Source organism: Toxorhynchites rutilus, chromosome 3 (assembly GCF_029784135.1).
Source record: "Toxorhynchites rutilus septentrionalis strain SRP chromosome 3, ASM2978413v1, whole genome shotgun sequence".
NCBI lineage: Eukaryota > Metazoa > Arthropoda > Insecta > Diptera > Culicidae > Toxorhynchites > Toxorhynchites rutilus.
Genome location: NC_073746.1, coordinates 280,549,057 through 280,567,421, shown reverse-complemented (window position 1 = coordinate 280,567,421; position 18,365 = coordinate 280,549,057). Strand labels below are relative to the sequence as shown.

At 37.1% G+C, this 18,365-nt stretch overlaps 2 protein-coding genes across 8 annotated transcripts in view; one reads left to right on the top strand and one right to left on the bottom strand.

Annotated features, from left to right (window-relative positions):
• Positions 1 to 18,365, bottom strand: part of LOC129780636 (growth hormone-regulated TBC protein 1-A) — a 198,083-nt gene that overhangs the window by 20,864 nt on the left and 158,854 nt on the right. The gene's annotated exons all lie outside the window — the stretch shown is intronic.
• Positions 8,432 to 18,365, top strand: part of LOC129780637 (protein tipE) — a 101,306-nt gene continuing 91,372 nt past the window's right edge. For 3 of the 4 annotated variants that reach the window (XM_055789131.1, XM_055789130.1, XM_055789128.1), the window contains exon 1: positions 8,432 to 8,765. The gene's annotated coding sequence lies outside the window, so the exon portion shown is untranslated. Of the gene's footprint in view, positions 8,766 to 14,690; positions 14,737 to 18,365 lie in introns of all 4 variants that reach the window. The other variant, XM_055789129.1, reaches the window with a different exon arrangement.

Here is an 18,365-nt window from a genome sequence, read left to right as displayed (position 1 = left end):
GAATTTTTCGATATTTGATTTCGTTGGGAAGTTACAGCCAAGAGTATGAGGTCGATATCTCAGGATCTACGCGACCGATTTGAATTTCTTCTTATCAGCATGTAAAAATGGATTAAATTGAATAAAAAAGCATTACATACCCGTTTTGTTTTAAATATCTCACTTTTTCGGTTTTTTATGAGTTCTCAAAAAACTCAAAAAATTGACAAAATGGCGGTAATTTTGGTTGAAAATTTCCCAAAGTTTCAAAATATTCATTGGAATTCGTTCTGCGTCACTCCGTTGTTTCAAAAGTTTCACCACCAGCGAAGTACCGATTTTCAGACAGCATCTACGCATCCATCTGTCAACAGCGTAATAATTAATGTTCGTGAACCCAAAAAATGGAAAATACATATTCAAATATACCTTAAACAATAACCAAAATTAGAGATGAACCAGCCTTTGGCTGAAAATGTCTTTTAAAAAAAGAAAAAAAATAACCAAAATACCCGAACACTTCACTTTACTCCTAACATCCGAAAAAATCACGAAAATTCATTATTGTTCGACCTTCCAGACATGTGTCCCCCTCAAAGGAATTCTGATGAAGTGATGTCATTATACATGATTGTTTAAGGGTCATTCTAAGCTCATATGAAGTAGCGTACTGCATGCCTTCTTTACAAATCATACGAACTAGATTCCAACAAAGTTCATTTCGGAGAATCTTGCTTCTTGTCCCTTACTAGTATGCATAGCGGTATCGTATTATTAAAAACTAAACTAAACTAAACTGTTTAATACTCGCGTAAAAATGGTTAAACTGATCCTCCCAGCACTGTGATATTTTCATTATGTACTGTTCATTTTGAAAGATCTATACAGAGTGAGACGCTGAAGCAGAACTTGATGATGATTTTCTCTCAGCAACATAGAAGTAACTTTGAGAGCTTATTCTTCTTGAACTCTAAAAGTCCACGCTGACGCCATGAACCGGAACAAAAAGTAATCTGAGCGAGCAATGACTGGTGAATATGGAGGGTGAGGTAGACCCTCCCAATCCACACTTCCTAGATAATACTTAACAGATCCATGAACATGTGAAATAGCGTTGTCATGCTGTAAAATTATCTTGTCGTGTCTATCATTTATATTTCGGTTGTAATAGTATTAATTGCAATCGGTGCAATTCACCTTCGACAGCATGTGACAGCTCACTCTACTGGGCTCAACCATAAAATCGGCTGAAACAACGCGAAGGTCAAAAAGTGTGTTAGGAAGGCTTCCTATCTAAATGCATGGGAATCCATGTTCACTCAATCCGCTGAGCCGCCGCTTATGAATGAGATTGAAGCCCCAATTACATCGCAGCTATTCTATTTGACAAAGCAAATCATCAAATGATTTTACTTCTCTTCGACGAAGCTTTGTGGAATTAGTCGGACATCGTCCCGTAGATGGGCAGCATCGAGCCCGATACCGGTCGGTGTTTATAAGAACCAGAAGCGTTGTGTCCTGGCTCGTACCGCGTGTTGTTTGTGATGAAGATATTGAGACCTGACCGAATTTAGCTTCGTATCATTACGCAGAGGCAGCTCGGGATTGGTTGATAACCATAAAACAATCCCCCAGATGCGGCCAATCGAGTCATACGGTCCCAGTCGGTGTACGAAAATGGTTGGGAAGTCACCACAGTTCAACAACTCAAACCCCGTATCATCAGATGTGCCAAAAAAGTGGACCTCAAGGAGGTTCAGACCATAATGGCGAGGGTTCCGGGAATATTGAGGAAGATTGAAAATCAAGGTCCACTATCTGTCAAATTGTGTCCTACATCAAACGCACATTGTATGGACTTGTGAAAATGACGAATTGAATTGAAAAAAAAAGTTTTTATCAAACGTGTTTTCATTTAATCCCGCTACTTATAACTCATCCGTTACCATTTGTAATATCAAGGAATTCAAATAATCATCCTCGCAACTCGCAATAAGAGGTCTCCGATGGGGGTGCATGTTTGCTGGAGCAAATTGATTTTCATCGTTGAATAGATCGTGCCGCTCCGAAGGACTTCGACACCGTGACGCGAGATTTTTATATATTAGAAGGATATAAAAATAAAAAAATCTCATTAATAAAAAACAAAAGCCAATACAACAAAATTCATACTCAATTTTAACATAATAAATTTTCAGCAGTTGATGGTGACAGTGGTTTTGTTTTGCTTCGTACACCAGCACGCAGAAGACTACTACAAGGATCTGAAAGATAAACTTTTAGAAAACCTCGCCAATTGGGGGTGCTGCTTAGAATTCAAGCACAACAAAATGTGAGGATCGTGATTGCGATCGGTTCGAAGTGTTTTCACAAGTCGTCGATTTTGTTTGCAATAATTTTTTTTCTGACTATTATATTCATTTGCCACTTCTTAGAAACTGTCGTAAAAGGTGTCGGGAGCTTTGGTTTCATTCAGTTTCATCTCTTGCGAGAGTAACAGCTCAACTCTCAGAAGATTCGCAAAATATTTCACATACTCCAATAGGATTTTTTGCCGGGTGGTTTCCGTTTCAAGAATTCCTAAATAATTTGACTTGAACTTCGGGTTCAAAAAGGTTATTCGGATTTTACCCTAAGTAGTTGAAGTGACTTCCCAATCTAGCATATAAATATGCTCTTATGCGAGGTAATATCGGTCCTTGTCTAATTTCTATTTTATGCAGCAACATGCGAAATTAACTCGGATATACAGGAGAGGGCAGAACTTGTGATTTTTGCTGTGTCTCCAAACTATTTCAGAAGCTTAACGCACTGCTCCACTGTTGTGTCGTTAAATTAGTGAGGGTGTAGCCCCCTATTATAGTTTTTTGATTTGAAGAAAAGTAAGTGTGCGCTCTCTCAGAATATCATTCCCGAAGACAGTTCTATGTTTTTGGAATCTTGAATAAAAATAATTGACTGATAGGGTGATCAAATAGCTCAGAAATAAAACCGTGACACGGTGACACTTGCTTAAACAAGTATTAGGGGGTTATTCTGAGAGTCAAGTCGGTATGAGTGACATTTTTCCCTTCGGAGTTATATGACAATTCTCACCTAATTCTAAGAGTCGGGCGACTCGGAAGTACAAAGAGAAATAAAAGAGTTCATTGCACCTGGCATTTTTTGGATTACGCCGATTCTTAGAATACAAACACGTGCGCAAATTGACTGTCACGTCGTGAAGCGACTCTCGGAATAGACCCCTTATAGACGAATTTCATGCCAACTCGACTGGCCGTTGGCAGCACCATCTCAGATAGCAGTGAAACGTTGTGGGTGTAAAGACATGGGTCATTTAAGCAACTTTGCATACTTTAAATATTCCTAAAATAATTAGACTACTTTTTGGAAAAAGCCAATTTTTTTCTTATTTTTTTACAAAAATTTATAACTTAAAAACTATGATACCTACAAAATTCATGTCAAAGGATGAAATGTAGGAAATTGTTTTAATTTTCACAAAAAAATAATAAAAATTAAAAAAAAATCGTTGAAAAAGTCATTTTAAAAAATAAAAATTCATTTTTCTCAAAAACGTATTTTTTTAAAATTCCCTAAATATATTTATGATTAGCCCTTACAACTTCCAACAATACGTCCATACATCGGAAGATGGGCACTTTTACAGGGAAAAAGTCTTTTTACTTTTTTATATTTTCTTTGAAAAAATACAACTAATCCTAATTTTGTTTAAAGTCAAGATAGCGATATAGTGTATTCCAAAAAGTTTTTGATCTTATTAAAATATGGACTTTTGTTGAAGACATCAACTTTCTATTGTTATAGTTTTTGGAATATAAGTCATTTTTGTATGAAGACTCCTGAAAAAAATAATGTTTTGCTCGTAACATTTCTGTGTGTAAATTCTCACGTTTGACATGTTCTTGACATAGAAACGTGTCAAGAACATGTCAAACGTGAGAATTTACACACAGAATAGAGAAAAGTTAGCAGAGCATGTAAATTGCGATGATTTATTCATAAAAATGTTACGAATTAAACATTATTAGTATTTTTCCAAAGAATAAAATTAATAAGTTTTTGTTCGAAAAACTTTTTCCATGTAGCCCATCGTCCGATGTATGGAAAACTTGTTGAAAATTTTAAGGGCTATTTATATCTATTTTTTCAGAATTTTGAAAGCATGAGTTTTAAAGAAAAATGAATTTTAATTTTCAAAATATTTTTTTTTCAATGAAATTTTTTTCCGAAAAAATTCTTTGATAATTTTTAATGAAAACCTAAGTAATTTCCTACATTTCATTCCCTCACCAACTTTTTGTAGATCTTATAGTTTTTAGATTAAGATTTTTCGAAAAAAGGTTGAAAAAACTCAAAATTTAAAAAAAAATCTATCAGACCTACAAAGTTGTAGTCTAAGAAAGGAATGCAGGAAATTATTTTGGTTTGCATTAAAAATTATCAAAGGATTTTTTGGAAAAAAAATTCCATTCCATGACCATCAGCGAATTCAATTTTGTAATTAAACCACTCAAAATGCTTAATATCGAAGCCGCAAAAATTACATCCACACGCGGAATCATGTTTGATTTTAGGTTTTTGTTTCTCTATTCCACTTTTAATCAGTATTCATTGTCATAGGATGGTTCAAATATTCTAGTATATCATGTAGAAGGGGTTCCCATCAACAGAAATTTGAAATTCATAATGCAACTATACAAATCAACCACCTGTCCATCATACCCCCACTGTCCGTCTTACCCGCGGCTCCCTTAATAGAAAATAGTCATAAGTTCTTTCTAGTCGAATTAGTCATATTTTGTAAAACATCCGAAAGCAAACCATATACAGGTCGGACTCGATTATCCGGAAACTGAATTATCCGGAGTATTTTCAGTTTTGATTTTTTTTCATCAGAAATTATAGTAGTTTGTTAATATACTTTATAGATATGATTATATGAACAAAATTGAACGTTGCTAGGTAGAGGAGGGGGCTGGAATAGGGGTTGTTCCATGTTATCTCAAATTTACAAATGGGACTTCCTGGAAAATGTTGATGCCCTCGTAAAAATACACTATACAACATTTTAGCTCAATCGGACTTTATTCACTATTTTCGTAAAGACGCCAAAGTTTGAGTCTTCCGAAAACCATAAAATCATCCGAGGAGGGAGTGCATGAAATCGGAGTTTTGAAAAAAAGATGATGCTAAATGTCTTTAATTTTTTTTTATGAAATGTCGAGATCTACTGTCATCTCGATTTTGTTGTCATTTAAATCCAGAAATTAGATTTTTGATTATATCCCTTGGGTATTTTGCCGTTTTCAAAAAACTGAAACTTTGACGGCTGTGCGACACTAGTAAATAAAGCCCGATTGAGCTAAAATTTTGCATAGGTTTTTTGACGTAGGACTACGTCTTACATTAAGGGTCACGTTTTTATGAGATAAAATTAACGTTAACAACTATTTTTGCTGCGAACGGATATTAACGATTTGCATACCAATCGAATCTGAAATTTTCTAAGATTTGTTTGATATGCTATACATTACAATCCCGTTGTCCGTATATGGTTTAATTTGGTGAAAATTGGCAGCATTCCCATTTCCCCATACATTTGTTCTGTCCATTTGTGTGCTTACCCGAACAGAGCTGCCAATAACGGGCAACTTATGCAGCCGCTAGAATAGAAACAACGAAGGAAGATAGCGAAAAGAGAATATTTGCGAAGTAAACTCCACCATTGCATAGTACGTAAGCTGTCGCTAGCGTATGAGTATTGCATCTCCTCTGAGGAAAATTCTCAGAATCTTTCTGTGCCCGAAACAACAGAGGTCGCTTATTCTGCTCGTTTTGTGTTTTTTGTTTCCCCTCGAGCTGTGAACGCTAGCGAATATTTCACTTGAAGTGCATCTGGCATTGCAATTAACACATGCATCCGAGTTATTGATATAAAGAAACAAATTGGGGCATATGATCAATTAGTGTATTGTTCTCGCAAAGGCAAGAAAGAATCGTTACTTCTCGAAATGATTCTACAAAACCATGCAAGCCATTAAATTCTGTCAGGGTTCCCGGAACTTTTTACTAAAGAGTTATTTATGAAATTTCGACGTATTCGCAAATGAGGGGCTCAGAATGCAAGGGGTGTAAGTGACTTGATCCATTTCTCTTCGTTAACTTTTTCTTTGATTAATAACCAAACTGCAAAAACGTTCCAATTTGAGTTTGCTATAGAATCTGATAGAAGAGGTTCTGACCTACCTTCCACATTGTCAAATACAGCTGGGAATGAGTTTGCAGCTAAGTTATGACCAAAGGAGAGAGTCGATGTAGAGGAATCGATCAAATCACTTACACCCCTTTCATTCTAAGCCCCTCAAATAATATCCGAAATGATAAACCAAAAAAATAAAAAAAAACAATGCGTAGTCCTACGTTCTAAGCGGTCGTATCTCGGATACAACCCCTCGATTTTTTTCGCGGGAATCAACATTTTGCAGAAAGTTCCTTTCGAAAATTCGAAGGTCACTTCTTTTCCATACAGGAAAACCTGTTTTTGTACGGTTGCTTTTTGTGCGATTTCTCATTTGTGTGACTGTTAAGGTGCGATATTATTATTTGTTCGATTAGTTTGTGTGATTCAAGACCCGATGTCATAATAAAATCGCACAAAAAGAGTCGCACAAACAAGGAATCAAGCGAAAAGGGATCGCATAAAAACAGGTTTGCCTGTACATTCATTGGCACTCTAATGTTCATAATATGCAACATTAGCATTAGCATTAGCATTAGCATTGAGCTAGTTGCACAATATCGTAGGTCTAATGTTCATAATATGCAACAAAGCAAAAATTAATAAAATGTATAAAATATTTTTACGTAATTCTCGCAGCTTTCTTTCCAATGGCAATCCGTTTTCCTTAGTCTAAGCAATAACTTCTTCGATTCTACAAAAGGGTGTTTCATTTGAAACAGTTCTGTTTCATTTGTAGATCCGAAACTGATGGAGCATTCGCACCCTCGGCAGTCGAAAACTAACTTTCATCGTCTCAGAAATATGTGTTTGGATGCAAAATAAAGTTGACTATGTCATCGTCGTTCAGAGCCCCAAACTTTACGTCCTCGTCGCGCACGGTATTGTCCTGGTCAATTATTTTATGCAGAGTCGAAAGTATGCGTTCTTTTACAACCGACAACGGGATATCAACCTTTTCCATGACTTGACAATGGAATCAGCCGGTACTTCGTCCCAAGCCTCGGTTACCCAAAACACTGCATCACTAGTGTTGATATGCTTAACCATGTCACCGAACTCTCCTTGGCTCTTGGATGCCAAGCTTTTGCTCACGCATGAGATTTCGCTTGTAGTTGAACTTGACCATTTGAATAATATTTTGGTCCATGAGCTGCAACAAGGCGATGATTTTTTGTTAATTTTCAAAACATTACCCCTTCCTTCAGGGGGCGCTGGTCAATTTCTGGCTACGATACTGCAACATACAAAAAAATCAGTGCAAATCATAGACACGTATACCGACAGATTTTCTTTTAATTTTTTTATGATGCGATTTTCTGGAAAATTCGGTTAAAATATTTCGGTAAAAATAAATTCAACAATCCGGATAATCGAGTCCGACCTGTACATTTTTATTTTTTTATTTTGTAAAATCCGGCTGCCGTATTTTCGGTCATCCAACCATCCGGCTAGTTACAGCTACCAGTTATTGAATAAAAGCCATAAAATTCAGCGTATGTTACTCTTTACTCATTTATTTTAGTTTTTTTAGGAAGACAAAAAAAAAGCACAGATATTACATTTTTTCATTAACTTTGTTTGCTCTGCTCTTCCCATTATTGCATTATTCTGTTGGTTACTGTGGGAGTGACTATAAATGCAGAATCGTGATGAATAATTATCTGCAGTTTGAGTTACTTCAGTAAAATAGTAAAATGTTTTCCATGCTGAACCTCATATTGTGGATATAAATTTTCAATTTATGAAATTAAGCCTGGATTCTTTCTGCCACCACTGTCGCAATAGTACATTCCTGCGAGTATTAGTTCACTCCGAGACGAGAACTTGAAATTGTTTTAGTAGATTTCCTCCCATCACACGGCCACATCAAGAGTCGTAAATCGAAAGCTGTGCAAGCCTTTTCCAACGAGATTTGCGCATAGACAATATAGACAGCTCGACCGTATGACATCCTCCTTCCACCCACCGGAGCTCGAACGCTCTGGGGGAAGGAAAAACTCGCTCCCGCTCTGCATACACTGCCAGAGAAAGGATTAGATCTTGCTCCTCTCGCAATCGCTATTATTGTGTGTGTGCTCCGTTGGGGAGCGGTTTGCTCTATCGGATTGTGTGGTGAATGAAGAAAGACTCATGGGGTGGCCTCGACTGAGTCAAATCTGCTTCCCATCATCAGTCTGTCGTTGTGATTCCTGCCCGATGCTCATGAAAACGTGTCGAACCACGGCTCCGAGTCATACGGAAAAGTTATCCGTTCCAAGAACCGTCATTGGACAAAATCGCGGATTTGACTAGATTCAACTCGTATCGGTCGAACCATGACGGGGTCTTAGGAAGAGTTGTTTGTTGCGTTAACAAATTATCTGTAGCAATAAGTGCTACACAGATAGTGCGGTGTATAGATGGATGGTGTTGGCTCAAGTCGGGAGAGAACATCATGAACATTCAAGGACTTGTCGCTCCATTCCCTATTGGAGCCCAATGGATGGGATGGCTGACTGGTGATGAGGAGTAATTGAAAAAGGTTAGCAGAGAACTTGCGATACCATTCAAAATACAAGTTCGACAAGCTCATATTGGCCTCTACAAGTTTGCTTCTAGAAGTGAACTTAGTCTTCCCTAATTCTTCGCTAGAACACAATGGGGGGCGGTGGTTTTGAGTGGAACAACAAGAGGTGACTTGCATGTACTGTGAAGGAATTGAATTGAATTCCTCATTTGGCGATTTTTGTTGCTGACTTTTCACCTAAAGCTGAAACAATGTACGTGCTCGTGTGTGAATAAGTGAATGTAGTTGAATCGATGATTCGTCATTGTAGCAAAATGGTAAAACCCTCGCGTTTTTAAACAAACAAAAAGATAATGGAAGAAAAAATGTAGTTTAATATGGAGAATATTAAAATCGAAATATTCGATTTGAGGAAAAGTTGTGATGAGATGATCTGTGTGAGGAAAGGGCAGGAATAAAACGATTACTGAGAGGTACAAGTTGAACAAAAATCGTCCCTCCGAGAATTTTTCTATGTTTGGTGAGATTCACGGTGGGTGAAATGATTGGGTGGGTGGACGCATAGGTGTATGATTCAGAAAGAGAGGGAGAGAGTGAGACTAACTAGAGAAGAGAGTCAAGGGTGGTGAAAGGCTCGCCTTCAAACTTTCTCCAGACTAACGAGGAGGAGTGTTTTATGTTACACAATCATGTTTTGCTGCTGCTAGATGGGTTGTTCTGCCATAAGCAAACGTATTCAGCAATTTCGAGGGCCGTTAATATCATTTGACTAAAGCTAACGAAACTGGATTGCGTAAGGCTGTAAGGCTGCTCGCCGTTTTTCTTTTTTTTTGCATGCAATGTTGACGATTTAACCGACTGTTAAAATCACTGCGGTGATAGTGGGTGCAGTTTTTGAATCGACCTTTCGAGCAAATTTGATTGAAATTTCCTACGCCAATTCCCAACCCATCGGACAGTCCAACAAACATCGAAAAAAATGTGCCACCTCATTTGTAGCAGATTTCGTGAATATTCATCGTGTGATGAAAAAGAAGGGTTTTCCAGTCAAGAACATTTTTCTTTGTTCATACAACGACTCGACGGCCCACGAATTTAGTGGCGTGGTGTGATTCATGTTTTAGGGCCAAAAAATATTGCTGTATCCCTTGGCCTCATGCTATTTAAAGTGTTCCATTGCTGAACATTGATTTCGTGTGGACAGCCCTCGTTCGCCAAAGTATGAAGGCAGTGTCGATTCTCTCCCTGCCTCCTGTTTTTGGCCATTTGCCGATTTTTTTGTGATGTGTTGCAGTTCGGGCTATGCAGCTGATTCTCTGCTTTTTAACGATACCGGTATGGCTTGCCTCACACTCCTACGAGAATAGGACTGAAACCATATTGTATATAAATATTTAAGCGAATTTTAGTGGAAATTGGGTCGAAAATTAACCAATTAATAAAATGTTGTGACTTTGCGTAGTTTTTGCAGAAAAAAAAGTTTTTTTTGAACAGATGCACTTTTCAGCGCATTCACTTCCTCTGTTGTTTTATACCAGGGATTCTCAAACTATTTTGGGTAAGAGACCTCTTGTCCAGAATGAAGTGATACCATTGACCTCTACAGTCGAATGTATTAAAAAAATTCTTTATATTATACATACAAAATATTTATCAATTCAGAAACATTGCGGTTAGTGAGTAAACTTGACATCATTTTCTCATCAATAAATAGACATAGTATTCAGTAAGTAAATAGTAAATGTAAAGTGTGATTATTAATACAAAAACCTCCAAGGGGTTCGACCACTTTGATAATCCCTGTTTTAGACGATCGATCAAGATGATGTTCAATGTTAGATTGAATGTAGATTATTCCGTTGTGCAGGAAATTTTCCATCATTTTTGTGAACTTACGTGAATTGGTTCTTTGAAATCTCAACAAAGCTGATGATAATTCTAGCACGGCATATCGTGTTCCCTGTATTGTTTTTGGAGCTTATGTTATTCATTTACGTATAATGGATTCTACATCGCATTGATAGATTAGAACTTATTCACAATGTTTCGCCAATAAATAGCAGTTCTCCAAACTCTGGCGGCTCAAATTCTTCCTAAGTCTCGCTCCACCTGGTCCAATCACCTCGCTCGCTAGGCTCCTCTTCTTCTGTCTCCATTAGATTTGATGCGAATCCAATCTTGTCCCACCCAACGCACTTTCTGGATGCTGGGTTCGCCGTAGAGTTGCGCCAGTTCGTGATTCATCCTCCTTTTCCATACTACGTTTTTCTCTTCGAGCAACATCCATAGAGGACAACCGGTAGAATCAGGGCTTTGTACATGGTACACTTCGTACGTGGTCGGAGTTTGTTGAACTTCAGGGATTTGTGGATCCCATAGTGGGCAAGACTTCCGCTGATTATGCGTCTTCGAATTTAACGGCTGTAGTTGTTATCAGTTGTTATCAGCGAGCCAAGGTACATAAACTAGTCGACCACTTTGAGCTCGTCGCCATCGAATACAATGTGACTACCAAGAGAGATTCTGAGACGTTCAGCCCCTATTGCTAGTATGTATTTATTCATAGACACATTGATCCCGAGCCAAATTAGCCCTGGTTCGTGTTTTATTCGGGTATACAACTCCGCTACTTCCTGTTCTTCCTATTATGTCTACGTCATCAGCGAAGCAGATAAACTGACTGGATTTGTTGGAAATCATGCCCCGCATGGTAGAGCCCGCTTTCCGCATAACACCTTACAGCGTCACGTTCAAGAGCAGACAGGAGAGTCTCAAACGATTCCGACAGATCGCCTGTGATTTGCATAAATGAACCGCACACCGTTCATCGTTGCCTGAATCAGTCTTGTCAGCTTTCGGGGAAAGCCGTGCTCGTCCTAGATTTTCCATAGCTGTCATCGGTTAACTGTAGCATATGCGGTTTTGAAGTCGACGAAGATGTGGGGCGTAGAGACTTGATACTCGTGGCACTTCTGGAGGATCTGTCACAGTGGAAAAATCCGGTCCACCGTCGAGCAACCGGGCATGAATCCGGTCTGGTAAATACTCACAAATCTGCTTACTCTATAGCGATAGAAGGCGAAAGAGGATCTGGGATCGAATTTTATATGCACCATTCAGGATCGTGATTGCAGGGTAGTTCGCACAAGCCAACTTGTCGCCTTTTTTATAGATGGGCTAGATTAAATTTATTTTCCACTCCTCCGGTAGCTGTTCTGTGTCCGAAATTCGAGGGGATAACGTTGAATTGGTTCTTTCTGTAACAGATAATGTCCGGCCTATCCGGCCATCACTTGCTATACGGCCGGATACCGAGTAACGACATACTACTAAATAGGATAGGGGAAGTGGGGGCATAGTAAGAATAGTCACCGTAAGGAATATGCCTATTTTCAGCGTCCACATAGCGCTTGAATTCCCGTTTTTCGGAGAATATTAAAGTTCAACTAATTTTTGTTCAAGATAACAAACGGCTTTTACTATAAAAAGTTCAAAATAGTACATTTTTCACCATTAGAAAAAAAGGTGAAAAATTGACCTTTTTTTTGCGTGAACACTAGAGTGCCAATGTATGGGAAAAAAGTGACCTTCGAATTTTCAAAGGGAACTTGATGGTTAATGGGTTAACCCATTAGTGCCCAGCGTATGAAATTTAATACGCAAAAATGCCCGTTTTTGAAAAACTGTTTTTGATGAAACTAAAGTATTAAGCGCATTTTAAATGATACCACATGAAAATTTAAGAGTGTTTTTTGTGTCAGTGCCATTTTATCTGTCATTTTTGTTGTTTTGTTGTGTATTGAAGCTTGCGAAGTTTTCCGCAAAAGTCGCAAAGTAAACATAACCTACACCTGGGCAGTAATGGGTTAAAAATGTCGATTCCCACAAAAAAACTACCCTATGCAAAATGTCAGCTCAATCGGACTTCATTTACTAGTGTCGCACAGCCGTCAAAGTTTGAGTTTTTTGAAAATCGAAAAATCACCCAAAGGTGGGAGTAAAGTAAATCGGGGGTTCCGAAAAAAAAAGTTGATGCCAAATGTCTTCAAATTGCATGAGACGTCCAGATCTACTGTATTTTTTGTCAAAAATCGACACTCTGGGACTCGTTTTTTCTGAATAGTGGGAAAACGTATGGTTTTGGGTGCCAATCAGTGTTGAAAAATATATTTTCGGGCTAGGTTGCATCGAAAACGTGGATATTCCAAACGAAAATCAAAATGACAGAACCAGACAACCAGTGAATAGGAGCAAATGAACTTTTGTTCTTCAATATGTTTTGAAGTTTATTTTTCCACCCAGTGTCATTTTCGTCTGGATTATCAGAATTGAATCTCAATCAACACAGGCAAAAGGATGATTATGATATGTGATCCATCTGACCATCGAGTCTAGAAGTAATTGTTTATCAATGGCAATACAGCGTTTAGTGGTCGTTCACGGTTTTTTGTTTGTCACTATCTAAATGTTTTATGAGCCCTTGCTCCTTTGTGACCGGCGGATGCCGTGTTCGGAAATGTCAAATAAAATCCTGCGCGTTTTCTTGCAAAGTTCGTTTCATCGAGCACTGGCGTTTTTGTTCTCTGAATGGTTCAGCCTGACTAATTTGTTTTATTTTTGAATTTTGAATCAAATTCGCTGCCACAACGAATATCGTTTCGAATGTGATGAATATCAATTTGCTGCTTTTGATATTCAAAGTATAAATAACAGTGAAGTTATGAATCCCACTCAATGCCGCATTCATTCATTACAGCAAATTTGTTCATGAATCAGCGATATGAACAAAATGAACTCGTTTGTTATTGCCATCAATAAAATGAGGGCAGTGTGTTTCAAGTCATTTACATTCAAACAAAATCATATTCGTTACTCGTAAATATTTGGTTATATTCTAAATTTGAGTTTTTTGAAAACCGAAAAATCACCGAAAATTTGTTTTACGAGGTTTTCTTTACACGGATTTTGCAATTGATGCGGTTTTTTACCCGGATTTTTCAATACGGTTCTTTTACGAGATACCCCCGCGTAAAAAAAAATGAGTGTAAAGAAAATCGGGTTTTTTTTAAAATGTTAATGCCAAATGTCTTAGAATTGCATGAAATGTCGAGATTTACTGTTATCTCGAAAAAATTTCGTCAAAAATCGACTTTTCAGACAAGAAACGACCAACTGCCGAAAAGTAAATTTTTGACAAATCACCCTTGGGTGATTTTTCGGTTTTCAAAAAACTAAAATTTTAACGTCTGTGGCACTAGTAAATGAAGTCCGATTGAGCTAATATTTTGTAAAGAGTATTTTATCGTGTAAATCTACATTTCGCTGGAAGTCCCGCATGAAAAATCGATATGACGATTTTCATTGGCACCCAAAACCATACCATTCTGCTTCGTATTCCGAAGTCCAGAGTGTCGATTATTGACAAAAAAATGATTTCGAAATGACAGTAGATCTCGACGTTTCATGCAATTTGAAGACAGTTGGCATTAACTTTTTTTTTTCGAAAACCCCGATTTCCTTTACTCCCACCTAGGGTGATTTTTCTATTTTCAAAAAACCCAAACTTTGAAGGCTGTGCGACACTAGTACATGAAGTCCGATTGAGCTGATATTTTGCATAGGGTAGTTTTCGTGGGAATCAACACTTTTAATCAAGTTCCCTTTGGAAATTCGAGATGACCATTTTCATTGGCACTCTAGTGGTCACCTAGTGGGGGCAAAGTGGTCACATACCAAGCTAAACGGGATAGATTTATACGTTTTTTAGTCCAAATTTCTTCAAATCATATTTGATATAGTAGGTACACGTATGAAATGAGCTTGGCCTATTCACCTGGAATTTAAATTTAAATTTTCTCATGCATGCAAAAACGTAGTAAGAAACACATAACTTCCCGCATAATGAGACTTAGTTTAGTTGGAGTGACATATTTTTTCCAGGTTCAAAGCCACAAAAGGAACGTCTTCAAGAGCAGAATGAGATGAGGTATATCAGTCCTAGAAAACAAAACATTGTAAGTCGTTATTCACGCATGACACTTTTGCTCCCAACCATCAAGGTAATTCATATGCTAATTAATCGTTGAGATTAAACAAAATATCTGTTCCCCTCTCCCGGATATGTTAACAGTCGTCCAAATTGAAGGTTTGTTCAACATATCAGATTGAATAAACTAAATTTCAGGAGAAATTTCTTAGATACCATGCGCACAGAACTACGGTCGAATGGCTACCGAAAGAGCAATTCCTGTTTTTATTTATATATTGACATGCGCCATCTCTACTGAAGTACAGAGTGACCCAAAAGTCATTAAATTCTTCAAACATAAGGTGACTATCAATACGGCATCTATACTGCCCATGTTTGCATAGGAGACGTAATCAACAACACCATTAGTGTTAGTGGGCCTAGGAGATTTTGCGGATTATAACATATTGTTTCCATTTGGAAAACGCTTACGTCTATTTATGCGAACAATCAATCGTTCCAATGAACATTTCTTCGCATAGCTAGACTTAATCACCAGGTTGCTCTGTCTGTAGCGTTAGCATTTACATTTCCGATAAAGTCAAAACGTCTCCGTCGGTAGTTTCAGTTGTTATCGGATAAAATCAAAAAGGTTTGGAAGAGATTTAGTGAAATGTCTGGAACAGGTGCTCTTGATTTGTTGCGAGTTTTGAATAGTACTTTTTCCTGAATACTCTGGAATATAATAAGAACAGCAGGATCGTGTTTTTTCAATTAATTGAATTTGTAAAGGCAATCTGCAATGTTGGTAATTTTAGCAACATGATTCACCGATATCACGATCAATCACATAAAGATGTTGGAGTGAATTACACCAACGGTATGAGTAAAGGCTAATTATGTGAAATAATTCGATGTCGAATCCGAGGAGTTATAATGTAATATTATTTGATATTATTAATATAATTTCAATTTTACTACTGATCTGATTGTTTCATTATCTAATTGAAGATTTAAATGCAGAAATTAAGGTAATTACAACATTAAAAAACACAATTGCTTCTCTTTGTTTAACGCAGTGCAGTGTACAGAAAATAATAATTATATTAGCAACGTTTTAATGGTTTCTTATATTCATCTACACTGTGTTTAACAACTATAGAACGACTCATTTTTTCTAAGCTTCTAGAGATATGTAAGAGGTCGGTTGTATTTAAGTATATCGTGTAGGATGTAATAATTATCTCCATTTATAAGACCGGCCATTTAAATTTTATTGTTGTGTCCAGGAGCGAAACATTAAAACAAACTAAAATTCCAGTGTTTTATAACTATAGAACCAGGTGGAAAAACTCTCACTCCTTTACAAAATTAACACCAATTTAACGTGAATTACGATAAGTTTCTAATTCGTAGATCATCTTTTGTTCTCAATCAGTTCAAATAACCCATTCGGGGTGGTTTTGACCAAGCTGTGCCATGTTGTAGTGTGTATCTCGTTCTACGCAGAGCTCATTTAAGCTTTTCAAATCACTCATACTGCTTGTAATTTGCATCTACTGTTCGTACGATCATAAGTTTTTGATAGGGTTTTGATCTGTTAAACAAGCTGATCAGTCCAGAATCTGAAGCCCCTATTCATTACACCATGCCATGACCTTACAGATTTTATGAATTGATGCCAAATTACCCAATTATCACATTGTTTTTAATGCAAAAACAGCAGTAAATGATTCTGAAGTACTTCGTTGCACTTCTAACTGTTCATTCGTGTTGATGGTAAGCTATCTAAACCAGGCATTTTTGAGACAATTCTCCCCATCAATACACACTACAACATGGCACAGCTTGGTCAAAACCACCCCGAATGGGTTATTTGAACTGACTGAGAACTAAAGATGACCTACGAATTAGAAACTTATCGTAATTCATGTCAAATTGGTGTTAATTTTGTAAAGGAGTGAGGGTTTTCCATCTAACTCTATAGTTATGAAACACTAGAAATTTAGTTTTTTGAATGTTTCGCGCCTGGACACAACAATAAAATTCAATTGACCAGTCTTATAAATGGAGATAGTTATTACATCCTACACTATATACTTAAATTCAACCGAGTTCTTACATATCTCTGGAAACTCAGAAAAAATGAGTGGTTCTATAGTTGTGAACCGCATATATTTTTCCTGATTGTGTCAGCTTCGGGATAGTAGCAAGGATTAAATCCTCCAGAGAGCACTAATTTGTTTTTTCTGTTGGATTCACTTATTCCTGGTAGACACAAAAAGTATGTTCGGCTTGCATTATACCAGATATTTTCCTCGCGGGGAAATGTCATAATCCAGTTTGCTCCGGTTCAATCTCAACCGAGGTCGTTGAGATTTTTGAGGGCTCAAGTGATAGAAACAGAATGACGGCGGGATGTTTAATATGAGTACAGCATCGCCCAAAGTACTTTATATTTTTGACCCAGAAATCATCCTCGAACAATACCATTTAAAAGCTACCAACGAGTTGAGTAAACGAGAGCAGGAGAATCGATGCAATTATTCAAATGCAGTAATTTTTTGTTTCGCTTGGAAAAGACTGCGAAAAAAATGAAAATGAAGAAAAAAGAACTGCTTGCACCATATGTTCGCTGTCGGTCTAAATTAACAGGAACAGTTAAACTTTTTGCCTTCAGACACTCGCAAGATAAAAGCAGAAACGAAATCTTTCTTTTGAATAGTTAAAAGTCGAACAAAAGAATATTCCCAGAAACATTCTGAAGAGGATTTACGTAATAAAAGGGGCTCTCGGTGTATATTTAAGTAGGGCTAACATCGAGAACGGAAGCACTGTTCTTCAGGTATCCCAAACGACACTGATAACGGTGTATAATAGTGTGGTGTACGCAGGAGAAAAAGAAATCTATCAGAAAGGATTTATGTTCTCATGACAAACTTGGTCCGTATCATGCCAGCAGCTAATGCGTAATTGCAGAGCATTTATCGAGTATCTCGATAAATGTTTGACGTACAAATCTTTTCATGGTAATAATTTGATTCCATTTCATTTCGACTGAGTTGTTTATCTGGAGGAGCAAGCGGATATGAAGCGCTTATCAATGGTTCTGTGGATCTGTTCTATTAGATCGAAAAATCTTTAGATTTTTTTTATGCTGAACAGTAGAGCACATACTACACGCGATTGGATGATCCGCGCTGTGAAATATTCGTGTACGCGAGTTACACAGAAACATTTTTTTGTAATGCCAATTTTAACGTAAGGATCTACAATAGACGAATTTCATGCCAAATTAGGAGTTGGCAGCACCATCTCATATTGTAGTGAAACATTGTGGGTATAAAGACATTGGTCATTTAAGCATTTTTTGAAATATTAAGAAAAATGGACTATTTTTGGAAAAGGGCCAAAGTTTTTTTTCTTAATTTTTTACAAAAAAATATCTAGCTCAAAAACTATACGATCTGCAAAATTTCGCTCAATGAATAGAATGTAGGAAACTGTTTGAAACAAAAAATTAGAATACCAAAAAAAAAAAAATAAAAAAATACACTGATAAGTTAGCCCTACTTAAATATACAAGGTATTGATTTGCACTGAGAAAAAAATAATATATGAAACTCATCTTTCTCAAAAACCTATTT